The sequence below is a fragment of the Lissotriton helveticus genome, chromosome 3_1 (assembly GCF_964261635.1).
Source record: "Lissotriton helveticus chromosome 3_1, aLisHel1.1, whole genome shotgun sequence".
In the NCBI taxonomy this organism is placed as follows: Eukaryota; Metazoa; Chordata; class Amphibia; order Caudata; family Salamandridae; genus Lissotriton; species Lissotriton helveticus.
Window position 1 is genome coordinate 1,504,889,538 of NC_136061.1, and position 15,011 is coordinate 1,504,904,548.

Consider the following 15,011-nt stretch of genomic DNA (forward strand, 5'->3'; position numbering starts at 1 on the left):
CCCAGAGGGAGGGTATGGAACTAATTAAGCCCTCAGCCAGGGAATACTGTCTTCTAAAAACTTTGCAGGGGGTGTCACCTTATTTGTACCTGTTTCTGGGTACTTGGGAGCGCATGCTGTTGTCCTGAGTTAGGCTAAGCTCAATTGGGTGGCTATTTTGCTTCCCACAAGGACAGTTTGAGCCATCTGATATATCCATTTGCCCGTGTGATGAGGTGTCTCCCCAGACATATTCCCCAAATATTTATTTTCCCTGTACTAAATGCAATTTATTCCCTGTGCTACGCAAATCCAATTTTAGCAAGTATAGACTGGCATTGCTTTACGTGCAACAATTAGAGTGCTTTGATATATATATATATATTTCTTTTTTGTAGAGTTTTATATAGTGCGAACTAGACCCGAACCGAATCAGGTATCAGAGCACTTTACATAGCACCAGTTACGTTACATGAGGACACACATTCATTTTTAGGCACGGGGAGATTAAGTGATTTGCCCAGAATCACAGGAGGTTTTGGCGTCGTTACCGAGACTCAGATCCCCAGGTCCGAGGTCAAGCGCCCTAGCCGTTAAGCCAACTCCTCTCCCCCAATATATATATATATGCATAGCGGCAGGCTCTTTCTTCTTTTTTTTAAATGTGCTTTACAATTGCAGTGCCTCAAGACCATCACAGGTGAGTTGCCGAACTCTATAAATGTTTAATTGATTGATTGCATAATTCAATGAGGTTTTAATTATGTGTTTTTATAGATTCATATGATTGATAACAGTTTTTTATCATGTCCTCATCTTTTAAATGCCTTTTAACGTGTATTCATTTACCTTTGTCATATTTAATCATGAATTCATTTATTATGTTGTGTCTTTTATGATCTGCTTTTAAGTGATCGAATAAATATTAAAGAAAGAAAGACTTATGTTGTACCAGCATTGCCTTCCCCTTGGGCCTAGCAAGGGGCGACCTCTTTACGCTATTTAAAGTTTCCTTGAATGTGTCAAGGTTGTGCCCATTCCCTTTCCACATTTAGGGATGCAAACCAAATATTTGGGTGTTTTAAACAAGACAATTAGTTTTACTTTGATACATTTTTACAATGACGTTGGTGCAAATTCAAAATCAATAGTATTGTTTTAAGTCCAGTACTTAACACTCTTAGCAATAGATGTTAATCACTTCACATGCATTTCAATGTTTTTTTCGGAGGAGATGTTAATGCTAAAATTGGAAATTGACCAACTTTTTTGATCTTTCCCCAGCATGGTCATCTGGTCCACCCCTTATGAAAATGGACGTGAGGAGGTGTAACGCCATGAAAATGATTGGCGATCCAGAAAATCAATTAGTAACCTTTACCGGGTGGAGTAGGGAACTGTCATTGAGTACATTTTTTTGTGTAGAGGGCTAAATAATCATGGGCCCGATTCACAGAACTAACTTAAGACAAAATCCTAAACTTACTACTTTTGGTATTCACAGAAGTTAGGATTTTGTCTTAAGTTTGTCTTAAGACAGACTTAAGGCAAAATCCTAACTTAAGTCTGTCTTAAGTTTGTCTTAAGTTTGTCTTAAGACAAACTTAAGAAAAAATCCTAACTTCTGTGAATACCAAAAGTAGTAAGTTTAGGATTTTGTCTTATGTTAGTTCTGTGAATCAGGCCCCATGTTCTGTTGGGTGAACCAGGACTAGTTTTTAGCGACCACCACCCCAATGTGCTTCTTTTAGATATTCCTCTTCATGATAGATAAACTCAACTCAAATGCACATCATCAGTTACACACAAGGACAAAGGACTTCGATCACAATCGATGGAGGCAGTTATATCCCCCAGTTATTTGGCAACATTGTGAGTAATCACCCCTTCCTGATCAAAGAATGTCTGGCAGAGGAAGGTTGCTCAGGTGCATCCATTACTAACGCTTTTGTCACCCTTTGCTGTTGCATCTGGAATTTAATCTAGTTCCCAAGGCCCAGAATTATGGATAAACAGCCCTGGTGGTTAGATAGTACCTATAGGGAAGTCAACAAGAGTTTAGGTTAAGTGTTTTTGAATATGAATCCCAGAGACAAGGAGGAAATAGTTGCAGGATGGCCTCCAAAAAAGACCTTAAAAATAGGAAACTCACCCTCAGATAAAAAACCCTGAAAGCCCTTTTCGTATCCTTGACTAATCGTGGCCATACTGCTTTTGGGGAAGTCATTATTAAAGATCATTTTTATAAACCCAGTATGTCTTGCTATCCACATTCCAGGGGATCTTTAGGTTACCCATTTTAGTGCTATATATATCTTGTGTCTGCTGCAAGCCCTGTGAACCTAATTCCCCTGAGTGGGAGGTTAGGTACTTGCTGCCTATTTCGTTTGAGGTACAAGAGGTTGCCCTTCCCATATCACAGAGTCTCCTTGATAAGGTCCCGGCCCAACGGGGTTAGAATGGACATGAACACGTTGAACAGCAAGTTCTGGGCTCCCTTATTTACAAATATCCTGAATTCTGCATGCAGAGCCAAGTTGCCATCGTCCTGGCACATCATCAGTATTATACTGGTATTACTGATCCAGTTGTTAAAGTTCTTGGGCGCATTGTGCTTGCAGAATCCACTCCTGGTGTCTTCAGTGAGTCATCTTGTCTGAGGTTCAATATAGATTTAGATCAGGGATTGATACTAGAGAACACTGTCTTAACCTCCACTTGGTGATTAAGAAATATATTATAGGTAAAAAAAAATGCCCTTGAATTTGTTCTTCATGGATTTCAGCTCAGCATTTAACAGGGTGAATAGATCCAAGCTGCGGGACTTGCTTCTCGGCATGGGCATTCCCTGGTCAATTTTCTCACTGATCTCCATGCGGGTATTTGTGCCTCAGTGAGATTTGTGGAGGAGGGTGAAAGTGCCCGGCCTTTTTCTTTAAGCCATGGAGTCAGAAAAGGGTGCCTGATGGCACCCATTTTGTTCTTATTGTACACCAATAGCCGGTGTTCATTTTACACCTTTCATGGTCAGGGTATGCCAAAGATTAATGATACATTCCTACAAACTTTATTATATGCCGACGACGCAGGTCTAATGTCACGTAACCCAAATGAAGGGAAAGCACTTATTGATGAATATATTTAGCTCATGGATGATCTTGACCATGATACCAATCCAGCTAAATCTCTTCATTTGGTTTGCGTTCCAAAACATAGCAAAGCCGAGCATTATGTGTTAAGGGGAAAAGGCTGGGGAGGGCTTGCCATTTTTCCTACCTTGGTATAACCTCAAGGGCCATGGGTTCCATTCTTACCCACTAGGCTCCAAAAGGTTTCACGCTCTTTTGCTAAGCTCACGAACTTTGCTCGTAACATATGGTAATAGTCCTGTGAAGCCTAAGCTCAATATGTACAAACTTAGGGCCAAAAGTATCATCAACCTGATTTGCGATTCTGAAATAGTGATATTTTTAGAAATCGCTATTTCAGAATCGCAAATTGGGATGTATGTACAAATGTGCAATTTTTTTGCGAATTCTTAGTATTCCTTAATTGCGATTAGCAAATTGCGAATCGCAATTAAGGAATACTTTCCCATTCATTTCTATGGGCCGGGAGGCCCATAGGAATGAATGGGAAGTTATTCTCAATTTATGATTCGCAATTTGAGAATCGCAAATTGAGAATAATTTCAAGGGTGCAGGGGTGTCCAAAGGACACCCTGTTGCACCCCTGAAATGAGCATGGGTGCACATGTGGCGCACATACATGCCCTAAGGGCATGTATGTGCCTCACATGGCACTTTCAAAAATGCAAAAATGTGCATTTTTCAAGGAATTCGCAAATTACCACTAACTTGAAGTTGGTGGTAATTTGCGATTCCTCAAGGACAATTTGCATTTTTTTTTGCTTCATACATTGCATTTAAGGAATCGCAAAATGTGCGATTCCTTAACTGCAATAGCAAAATAAGGAATCGAAAATTTTGCGATTCCTTGTTTTGCACCAGATTTTCCTTTATACATAGAAAAACCAAAGGTGGTGATGGACGGAGCGTTGACAATACAAATACTCACCCCCAGTCAACTGATCTGGGTTTAATCCATCACCGTTCTTTAGCTCACTCCGCCACCCCAGTTCAGACATGGCCATATGCAAATCAGTCTGACCCTGTGCCTCATGGGAACAGTCCAGCCCGAACTGCCAAGCCATGTCTTCCCTGGACCGGAATCAAGCTTTCGAGTCCCTTGCTCACTTTGCCACTGGAGTCAAGCAAGCCCGGCTGAAGACGGCTGTAATGCCAGAAACCGGTCCTGGGAAGCTTGATTCCGGTCCAGGGAAGACATGGCTTGGCAGTTCGGGCTGGACTGTTCCCATGAGGCACAGGGTCAGACTGATTTGCATATGGCCATGTCTGAACTGGAGTGGCGGCTGGCAACATTAAAATATGATGAGGCGTGATGCCCAAAAAACTCACCATATATGTTGCTCGATACGAGTACAGCTCCTGGCACTCTTCTCTGTGGTGACTCCAGTAGGAAAGGGAAGGACTTCCTCCTTTCTGCAACGCGAATCCAGGATTGGTTGGAGCAGGCTGACCCAGCACTCATTTTGAGGCTGGGGTCCTGTGGCTTCAATCCCCGGCTGTTACCCAGTCCAACCGTCTAAACGTATTCAAGGGGAAGAGAAGCGCTGCTGTGGGTAGCTGCTGGACTTACCATCCGGCATCCCCTTTTACTTTGTGCACGAGGAACTGGGACTTGGATATGTGGCTGACAGTTTTACCTTGGCTCCCATGTTACTCTGGCTGACCACTTGGGCTAACCCCCATACAATGTATAATCATAAGGTCATTTTGCATTGTTAATCATGTTAACAGGGGTCCTTTATTCCCTGGTTAAAGCGTATCAAATATTTTGCCCACTTATTATTTTCCAACCCTCCTACCTTTAATAAGTGTGAGTTCCCATGAGTAGAAAACATTACAGGGAAATTACTAGCTCTATCAGCGTAGCCGAGACGCTCCTTAAACGCTCTATTAGGAATTATTCGATAATTCTAACAATTTGGGATACTGAGCCTAATTTGAAATGAATATCTAACTCCTGTAAGAGATCCCTTTTTACGAGATTATGTTTGGGGACGGTACGTTGACTTCTTAATTTTCCCTTGGGGCAATTCGACATAACTACTGTAAAGATCTATTCTTGTGATGAATCTTCTGTAACTTTACCTTCATTTTACGCGCCGACTTTTAGTACATGTTCTTAAAAAATGTAATATTACCAAGGTGTAAAGTCACTTTACATTTCTTACGGACTATATGAAGCCCACTAGTATGCCCCTCTGTTTCTTGAAAGGCGCTGTTATTCATAGAAAATCTTTTTTGTTTTAAACTTGAATGGGTATGGTTTTTCTGCTTTTATCATGATTTCGATTGCCTTGTTGTTGCGTTGTTCTTTTCTGACTACTCTACATCAGTGGTTAATTTGTAGAATAAAACGTGCCGAGGCTCTCCTCAGGAGGCAAAGCTAACAGGAGAAATGTGCTGGTGCAAACTGCCTCCTGACGAGAGCCCCGGCACTTATTATTCTGGAGAGGACTTGGCCTAATGGCTAGAGCTGTCATTTCGGAGCTGGGGAACCGGATTCGAGCCTCAGCGTGGCTCAACATCCTGTCATTCTGGCGAAAATCAGTTGCCTTCCAAAACAAGTGTGTCCTTAATTGCTGCTATAAGCGCCGGTGCTGAGGATTAGGTGCTGGTGGAAAGCACCTGCTCAAATTAAGCACTGCTCTACATAGTTGAATAAAGATTCTAAAAAATTGTCCTCATCACCTAACTATATTGAACTCTCTTTATTGACCGTCCAGTTGAAATGAGATTGGTTTAAATAGGAGCCTACAGGTCGAAGGTCATACACATATTTCTGCAGCAGGCAGTGCTTAATTTGAGCCGGTGCTTTCCGGTGCTCAGCACCGGCACTTAATTGGTTTCCGGTGCTCTGCACAGGCACATAACTGTCAACACCATACTTCGAACAGTCTACCACATGGTGGCGGTGCTCATCTAATTTAGAGATAAGCAGAACAGGAGTAGTCAGAATACAATGTACATAACAATTTCTAATACCTGCCTCCCTCCCCCCCCAACCCCCGCCCCCTAGCAATTCCTTTAGCTTTGGGGACCTGGAATAATCTGAACTGTCACATTTACATGCAAGAGAGATGGTCAGTAGTTGTTTTGGCAGAAATAACAAGGGCGATGGGTGGTGCAAGCTGCAGTGGCCTCCTCTTCAGAGCCCTGGCACTTTAATATTTTACAAATTAAGCTGGGCAGGCACTCTCTCAACAAATTGTCTTTTCAGTGATGCTGTAGTGTAGTTCCTATCATCCCAATAGGCTCTGCGCATTGGAATAATACCTACAGCAGTAAAGGCCTAGACCAGACGTTAACTAGGTCTACTACTGTCGATACTAGACTTAAAGTTTTGGGTTTGCCAGCTTAGCTCAGAGTTCACTAGAAACTTTCTCGAATGTTCAAGGAGGACTTAACTTCCCTGATTAGACAAGAAGGGATTTAGTTTCTGACAACCATAGAACATGACAACTTTGCTCTCCCCTAATCAAGAGTATATCTCAAGAGTCGTGTGAACAAAAGGCAATTTATTTTACTCAGTCAGTACGTGCATTCTTAGTCTCATCAGAATGTAGAGAAAAGGAAGAGACGGGCGTGTTCAATAAAAAGGTGTTATTTATTGATCAGTCTCTTTTCTCATACAAGAGAAATGGATCGATATTATTGCAATACTTATAGTTAAGTAAAGTGCATACATTAAAAGCAATAGTATAAAATAATACTGTAAAAACATTGATATGGTTTCTAAGCCATAAGATGTTTAAAATGAATAAAATATATTACATACACATATACATTTGACTAAACGTACTCAACTGGTGTTTCTAAATACGCCTACCCCGTGTACCTGACCTAAGCCTAATACGTGGGCGGGAATAGAAAGTTACAGTTTAAGTTAAGTTTGTTTTTGCCAAGTGAATAACTAAAGAATTCTCTGTGAGGGGTTATTCAGTTCTGTACCTGGAATCTAGGTTGAATGAGGGATGGTATCTCTCTCTCTGGTCTTGATATTCCAGGCTGCCTGCGAGGGCTACCCGGAAACGCCGGTGCTGGATTTCTCGGCAGGAGAAAGCAGCTTCTCTCAGCGCGTCAGGAAGGCGGGGCTGCGCCAGCGGGGTCTGCTCTGCTCTTCGCTTCGGCAAGTATGGCTGCTCCGTCTCGTCACCACGCGTGTGTTTGCATAGGGCAATATCGGTAATATTTATACCTTTAAGGTGCCGAGATTGACGTAAGGATGGACATAGATACGTCAATAAGGATGTCATACGACTTGCTCGTTAGCACATTCTTTTACTGAAGTTCTCGGTGAAATCAAAACAATGGCCGCAGGGTTTTGCCCAGGTTGTCATAGGTTTGATTTGTTATGAGAACTCCGTATGCCTTATCAGGGGCTGGAGAAATATCGCTTGTCTAATTAGATCGCAAGCGTTATGACCTAATCAGATAACACGTTCCTGTGCCGTAGTGTGACTGCGTCAGATAACGGTATCTGCATCATGGGGGTTTTCTGCCTCATGGGCTGACTGCTAGTTAACTTGTTGGTTTGTTTAACCAGAATAGGGTCAGGAATAGGGGGATCGATTCAGAACCTATAGGAATACATCACACCCACTCCACGCTAACTATGGACATATTTACTAATCTATGCATAGTAAAACATACTATAGAGTATAGTGTATACCTTACTACCCCAAAATACATAAATGCATTTCGAAATTTTCAAATATACGGAAAAATTGCAGTCATATGTATTGTATGCACTCAAGCTGTAGAATAATGCCAAAGTAATCGCATTTGTATACATTATTGCTATATTGTATATGAGAATTTACACATGAAATGGCTCTAAGTACAGAAAAAAGTTCGAAACCATTCCATCACATAATAAAATATTTATGAAAAATATTTATGAACATACCAGCGGGCAGCTAATGTCTATAAGCTATCTAAAATTTAGAAACCTTAGTTCTCTAAGAATAGTTCTTACTTTAAGCAGAAGATAGTGTCCCGAAAAATATGCAAAAATATTTTGGGGCTGCTGAAAAACTGCTGTCCGTGAACTGGAGGGAAACTTGTTCATGTGACTTTATTTTTAAAGTTGAAGGCCGAATTCAGGGAACGCCGTGTGCGAGCTTGTTCAAAAGTCTCTATTTCTGCTCTGGTGAGAACATCATATCATTTAGGCTTTCGAAAAAACTGTCAACAGCTTCCTGGGAAAGTTCCATTAACTCGGATATAGGTGTAATCATGCATTCGTGCTCATGATTGTCTCCATTGACATTCTGATTCGCATTGCTGTCAGAAGGTCGTACCTGTTCGATGCTGCTGTTATCTTGAACTTCACTACCCATCAATCGTAGTGGTGAAGATTCCACGAATGCCGTCATCAGGATTGGTAGCCTTTGAGGGCAGCACAAAGCATGAACCTTGATCGGGCTCAACAATGTTTCTGCATCCATCGGCGCATCCGATTGTAGCGTCAGACAGGTGTCCAACACGCATTCTTCTCCGCATAGCAGACACCTTAATACAGGTAAAACACATCTTTGCCACATTGGTCGAAATGATAGAAACCAAGTCATGTTCAGGTCTCTAAGCCGGGAGAGTCCCAGGATTTTTGATATCCGGTCCCGGTATCCAATGGCTAGGATTGTTTCTTCCCTTGTCGCAAGAGTTTTGTCTGTGACATGGGTTGCCATAACGAAAAATGAGGACTAAGAATAGGATTCCTGCAATTAGTCCCAAGATCAGGGGAAGTCCGCCAAAAATCGAATGGACGAAATCTGGAAAAAGACCCAGTATGGCTTTGAATGGTGTTAATGCCATCGAAAATACTGTCTTAAATACCTTTGAGACCCCATTGGTATCAGAAATATTTAAGATTTTGTTTAGAATTTCCGCGAAATGTATGGGGGAATTAGTTGATAATAATGAATGTATCTCTGCAGTCGTCCTTGCGACTTGTAGATCATAAGTTTCTTTTGATGACGTGAGCCTTGCAGGCATCTGAAGAAGCACTGTTTTCATTCTGCTTAAAGTATCTATTCGAATAGAAGTAATTTTCAAATTGGGCCATGCCCTTGCCTCCCTGTCTGGAAAGGAGCTGGGGAACAATGAGCGTCCACAGCACTTGACCTTCGCAGTCGTAGTTACGAGATAAGGAGTCCCGGGCATAAGACTACAACATCTGCGGTCTACAATTAGAATGTAACTCCCATTATAGAGTCTTTGAAAGAATGGTTCTATTTCTGTTGCAGGTGCGCCTTGCTGGTGACATGAAAGGTTGTATGAATTCCCTTCACAGGCTCCATGCAAACTAATTCCGTTACACAGAAGTGTGCCACTTAGTGACATCGCACAATTGTTGCCACTAAGGAACACTTTCTGTCCTTTATTACTGACACATGCATGTGAATAGGGCAGGTTCCATGTTGTTTTAAGGTACCCCTTTCCCAATTTCTCGTACATGCCAGCCTGTATATATTTTTGGCAGTATTGAAACCTGAAGGTTGAGATTGGAATATTTATTATCCCATGTATTATCCATTCACTGACAGGTCGTTCTGACATTGTCACGGGTAATCTTTCGAGTTTTTCAATGCTCAAGATTGTATAATCAGCACCCTTTTGCGCCATACTGACTTGTCTATCAGTAAGGTTAAAGATTTGGAATAGTGACGTTGTGTTGATTAAACGCCAAGGCACATAGCCTGAACGCAGATTTTGTAACGTCCAGCCAAGCTGTACAATAGAGCGCAATTGTGACTGACCGTGTTGTAATAACAGTAAGTCTTGCGACAATATGTCGATTGCTGAAGACACAATGCTGTCCAAAGAAAAAATTCTGGAGGACAGAGTCATTAACCCATTGTCCACTACAGAAAGTGATTTTTCCAAATTAATACGGTCAATTTCCCGTATTCTCTCTGCTGTTTCAAGTTGAGTAACCTTCCAGGCCTCATTGTATGCTGCATATACAGAGGCTGCTATGAAACGTTTTTGACGCTGTTTGCGCGGTCCCATAATGAAATCACGCAAGTCAGCACCATCAGTAAGTAAAGTTAGGTGTTGCTTAATTTCTGCCAGTGTTGAAGTTTGCAGCCATTGAAGGCATAATTTACCCACACTGTAGGTGGTTATTATCCCTGGGTGATGTCTTTGAGGATATCTAGGGTCTGGCCTGGTCATTTTGAACCCCTGTGTTTTGTTCAGGAATCTGTCTTGACAGTTATTAGTATCTGTGGGCCAGATCAACCACTGTTTCCAATCAGGATGTGTTCTGTTTTGGTTTAATACATAATTTACGTCTATCTCTTCATCTGTAGAGCTATTGCTGAACATTGTTGGCTTTGGAATAGACGGTTTATTTAAGTCTTTGATTTTGGCTAGGCCAAGACAGGTAGTTTGTTGAACAGTGTCATTTAAAAATATCATTTGTTCTGGGATCATGCAGGCTCTAAACAAAGATTCTATACCCTGCACTTGCCATTCTTTTGTACCCCAAACACTTTTCAATTCAACATTTTTGTCCCAATAATCAAAACCAAAAGTATTCATTTGTTCAAAGAATGAGTCTGAATATATCAATTTCGTGTTTGTTATCATGGTCTTTGTCCCTGTCTTATTCGACAATTTAAAATAGAATGCTTCAGCATTACTTGTGTTAAAACCTGAAAAGTATGAATATTTGTCATAGAAGGTTCTTGAGCTTCCTTTTGGAGGGGTTGCACAATGTTCCCATTGATTATAATTTAAAACATTTCTAGGTTGTGCAGATTTATGTAAAAAATGGTTACCATAGTGGTTATAACAGTACATACTATCATAATTTGTAGAACCCTGCAAATAATCATGTTTGGTAAATTTAGCAGACATTACTAAGTCAGACATCATATTATTAATGCTTTCGAAGTCCCAATCATCAGCAAAAGAGCTTGGTTTCACAAAGTCACTCAATGAGATCTTAATTTGGTGTGGATATTTCAGGATTTCGACCGGACCATAAATTTCATAGTCTGTGTTGTCCCAGGCTACCCCACCCGGTATCGGATTGGCTGTGAAGTTGACTGAAGAAAGTTCTCTTTTCTCGATGTGTGAAGATGTGTGTGGTTTGAGGATCAAGTTGATTTTCTGACTTGCTGTGTCCTTTTTTGCATATTTTCCCTCAATGAAGCGTCCCAAAGTTAGTATCATGATGAGCCAAAGTATGAGGATAAATGCACCAAAACCCACCCAAAATTCAATCCATGGGGAAATCAGATATGTTTCTTTCAGTTGTTTCAAAAGTTCTTTAGCTTTATCTTTAAAGGTTTTTGATGATGGCTGTGTCTTTGATTCACTGAAGCCTTCAGAGGAATCATCGAAGTTTATGAAGTAGCCGGATGCTGTTCTGTCAATTGTTCCAATTGCTTCAGGATTACTGTTTCTTGCATTTTCACTTGGTACTTCATTATAGATTGGTGTGTCTCTGCTAAATGTTTTTATTTGGGTTTTCAGAGGTCTGAGTTCTATTGCATTGTTGCATAGTCCTTGTTGTTCTTCTGTAGGCGTTTCGAATGTGATGAGCCTTTTCGTTAGGACCTCTGTACTGGTAGCAAACCTTGGTGTTCTGCTACTTATTGGGAGTCCACTTGGCCTACTGTTTGTTATCGGCCACATGATTGTGGTTTTACCAGGTCGATGGATACAACTCGGTTCTCCTTTTTACCAGCAAGTGGCGGTAGTACAACTGATCTTGTCCCGTTGACAGACAAGACAGGAACTGCTTTTCTGTAAGAAGGCCCAAATTCCTTCTTTACCGCGATCTTTTCCCTGACTAGATCCCCGACTTTTGGAATCCAGACAGGTCTTGCTGGGACAGGTGGTGGTTCTTCAGTGGTTGTTGGCTGTTATTTCAACTTTATGTTGCTCAGGTCTTTTCTTGTTTTGTTTAAGTCCTGCAAAATAGCCAAACGGTCTTTGATATCAAAGCTTTTTTCTTTCACCACTGAAGTCTGACTATCAATGTCAGAGATCAACATCCTAGTTCCAAATAATAATTCGTACGCACTGAATCCCTTCAGAGAATTTCTTGGCAAGTTATTTAGACTACGTTGGACACTTATTAGATGTTTGACCCACCCAGCTCCCGAACCTAATATCCTTTCCGCTATAGATTGCTTTATGCCTTGGTTTTTTCTTTACACCATCCCGTACCCTCAGGAAGGAAGTGAGAAGATTCCCGCTGTGCTATGCTCATTTGGCCCTGTTTCCCCCCAGGCTGGAAGGCTAGAGTGAAAACAATGGTCAAACGTAGCATGCTCTTAGCGTATATGCCATTTAGACTCGCGAATCTTTGTATAACAGTCCGGACGTCAGCCGAGTGCTGGTGATCTACATTATAAGTGTAAACTAGCCTGTATATGTTAATCGCAAGCCTTCTTTTTTACTCTTGATCTTTTCTGGAGTAAACCGACGAGGTATTAAACTGTTTCTCTCCCCACTGCGATCTCTGTTGCAGTTTGGCCAGTTTTTTACAAACATGGTGTGACGCAGGCTCATGCCTGGCCACCAGTACCGTGATTGTAATTCTTCCAGAGAATCTTTTAGTTTGAGGTGTCTGAGACCCTCGCCCATATGTGCGTCTGCGATTAACAAGTTTCTCCTGTCCATGTTTGGAATCACTCTATCCCCCACTCCAGGGATTCGAGCAAAAGGGACGGAGTTTGCATCGATTATGTATGTATAATTGAGTGGATAGTTGATCGGTAACGCTGAGCAGTCGCCTTTTGATGACGTTTTCACTGCCAGCACTGTTTCACCGTCAATGTATTTTAATGTACGCTTTTTTCGACCTACGGGAGCCGATTTAGTGGCTGCCGCTGTGGCTGTTTCAGCCAATGAATTCCCTGCAACGTGAACGCCATCACGTTGATGACTCAGTGTATGTATCACGTGAGTCTTTGGTAGTTCTTTTTGTAAAAGAGCTATTTGTTCCCAGAGCAGTTTCTGCTTTATTGGTGCATCTGTGTCATCTTTGTAATCGTTTTGAATCCATGTCTGCAAATCCTTGTTATATGATTTGACGCAGTAATATGAATCGGACACTATAAGTGTCGGGAATTCGCGATCCGCATTATCTAGCGCCATTTTCAATGCTATTATTTCAGTCTGTTGTTCTGAATTAGTTTCTACTGAGTGTGTTTTTGTTAATAGAGGTCTTAGTTTACCTCCGCGCCACACTTCTTTTGTAATCTCACATGTGGGGTTGTATGCTTGTTCTCCCCAAACGGAGGGTTGAGCATGTCCGTCTGTATAGATTACACAAGCGTATTGTCGTAAGGGCAGAATGTCGATTGGCAGAGGGAATGTTCTTTCGTATTCTAGAAGATTGTAAGCCAGGCTATACTTGATAATTCATATCCTACGAACAGGACTGTCAGATGGGCAATTCTGGATTTTTTAAAGTTGAATTTGTAACCCTCTGCAGCGAACCCAAGTATTATGGTGTTCACTCTTTTCAAGTGAGTCTCCAAGTCATCATCTGTTAAGTAAATGTCATCGACATAAGATAATGCTTCATCATCATATATTTGTAGTAATTCTGTTACTCTCGCTGAGAATACTCCCGGGCTGTTCTTGTACCCCTGGGCTAACCGACAGAATTGTTTTTGAGTGCCATTTATTGAGAATGCAGTTAAATATCTGCTCTCTGGTGCTATGTTTTGACAAAAGAATCCATTAGAGATGTCTAAGGTTGTTTTGTATTTTTTGCGCACTATGTTATTCATTAGTGCAGCACTATGCGAATTTTGCACTGCAAAAGTTTTGCAACATGTGTTAAGGTGTCGGTAATCCAAAACTAGACGATATGAATTGTCTGGTTTGGAGACCGGAAACAAAGGGTTGTTCATTTGTGAGGTGCAAGTTTCAATCACCCCCTGGTATTCTAGCTGATCTAGTATTTCATTTACCTGTTTTTTAGCTTCTTGCTTAATTGGGTACTGCCTTTGTGCAGCAGGTTGTGATTTTAACTGGATTTTGTGAGGAGGAGAGTCCTCATCCCATCCTACGTGATTTTTATATAAAGCAGGAGCTAGGGCTACTGCCCACTTTCTAGCAAGTGTGTATTTTTTATGAATTGGAATATTATTTGAGAAGGCAGGCATAATTACTTCTTCGCCATGAGGGCAATCCCTGACAAACTCTGGTGGCCAGTCTTTTTCAGCTAGAAGGATATCATAGCCCTTGGAGAGATTATCCCAAAATAGTCCCCTTATTTTCCTAGTCTTATCTCCCTCTATACGCAATGTTATTTCGTATATCTTGTGAGGTTTGCTAACTCTGGTGTCCTCAGTTTCCACTTGAAGATATTCATTCGTGTCCACTGTCTCCAGATGATTCATAAGGACTTTGCGAGCTATGCTCACTTCTGCTGCGCTGTCTAGCATTGTCTGAGCCCATTCTCCGTTTTTCAGTTGTGTCCTCAGTATTCTCGGCATTGTTAACTACCTTGATACTGGCTACCTTCTTTTTTTGGAAATTGTAATTACTTTTTTAGCTGAGCAGGTTCCTTGTCTTTGGACTTGGCGTGCTCTTCTCTTTGTTCTGATCGTCCTCTTCTTTCCGATTTCTGCGAGGAAGTCTGAAAAGATTGAGAGGGACGTGTATCAATGTCTTGATATCTATCAGGCTTTTTAATATTATCCCTATTTCTAAGGTTATATCTTTTCCCAGAGGGGTCACTTTGAGGTGACCTATGTCTTTGGTTCGGAGATTTTTCTCTTCGCCTAGGAGACCTTCCTCGGGACTGGAATTTCTTTTCTTTAGGATTGGATTGTTTGTTTCCATCCCAGTTCTTTTTCTGTGATGTTGAGTTATTATTAAAAAATATTTTTTCAGGACTTTCAATCAGTT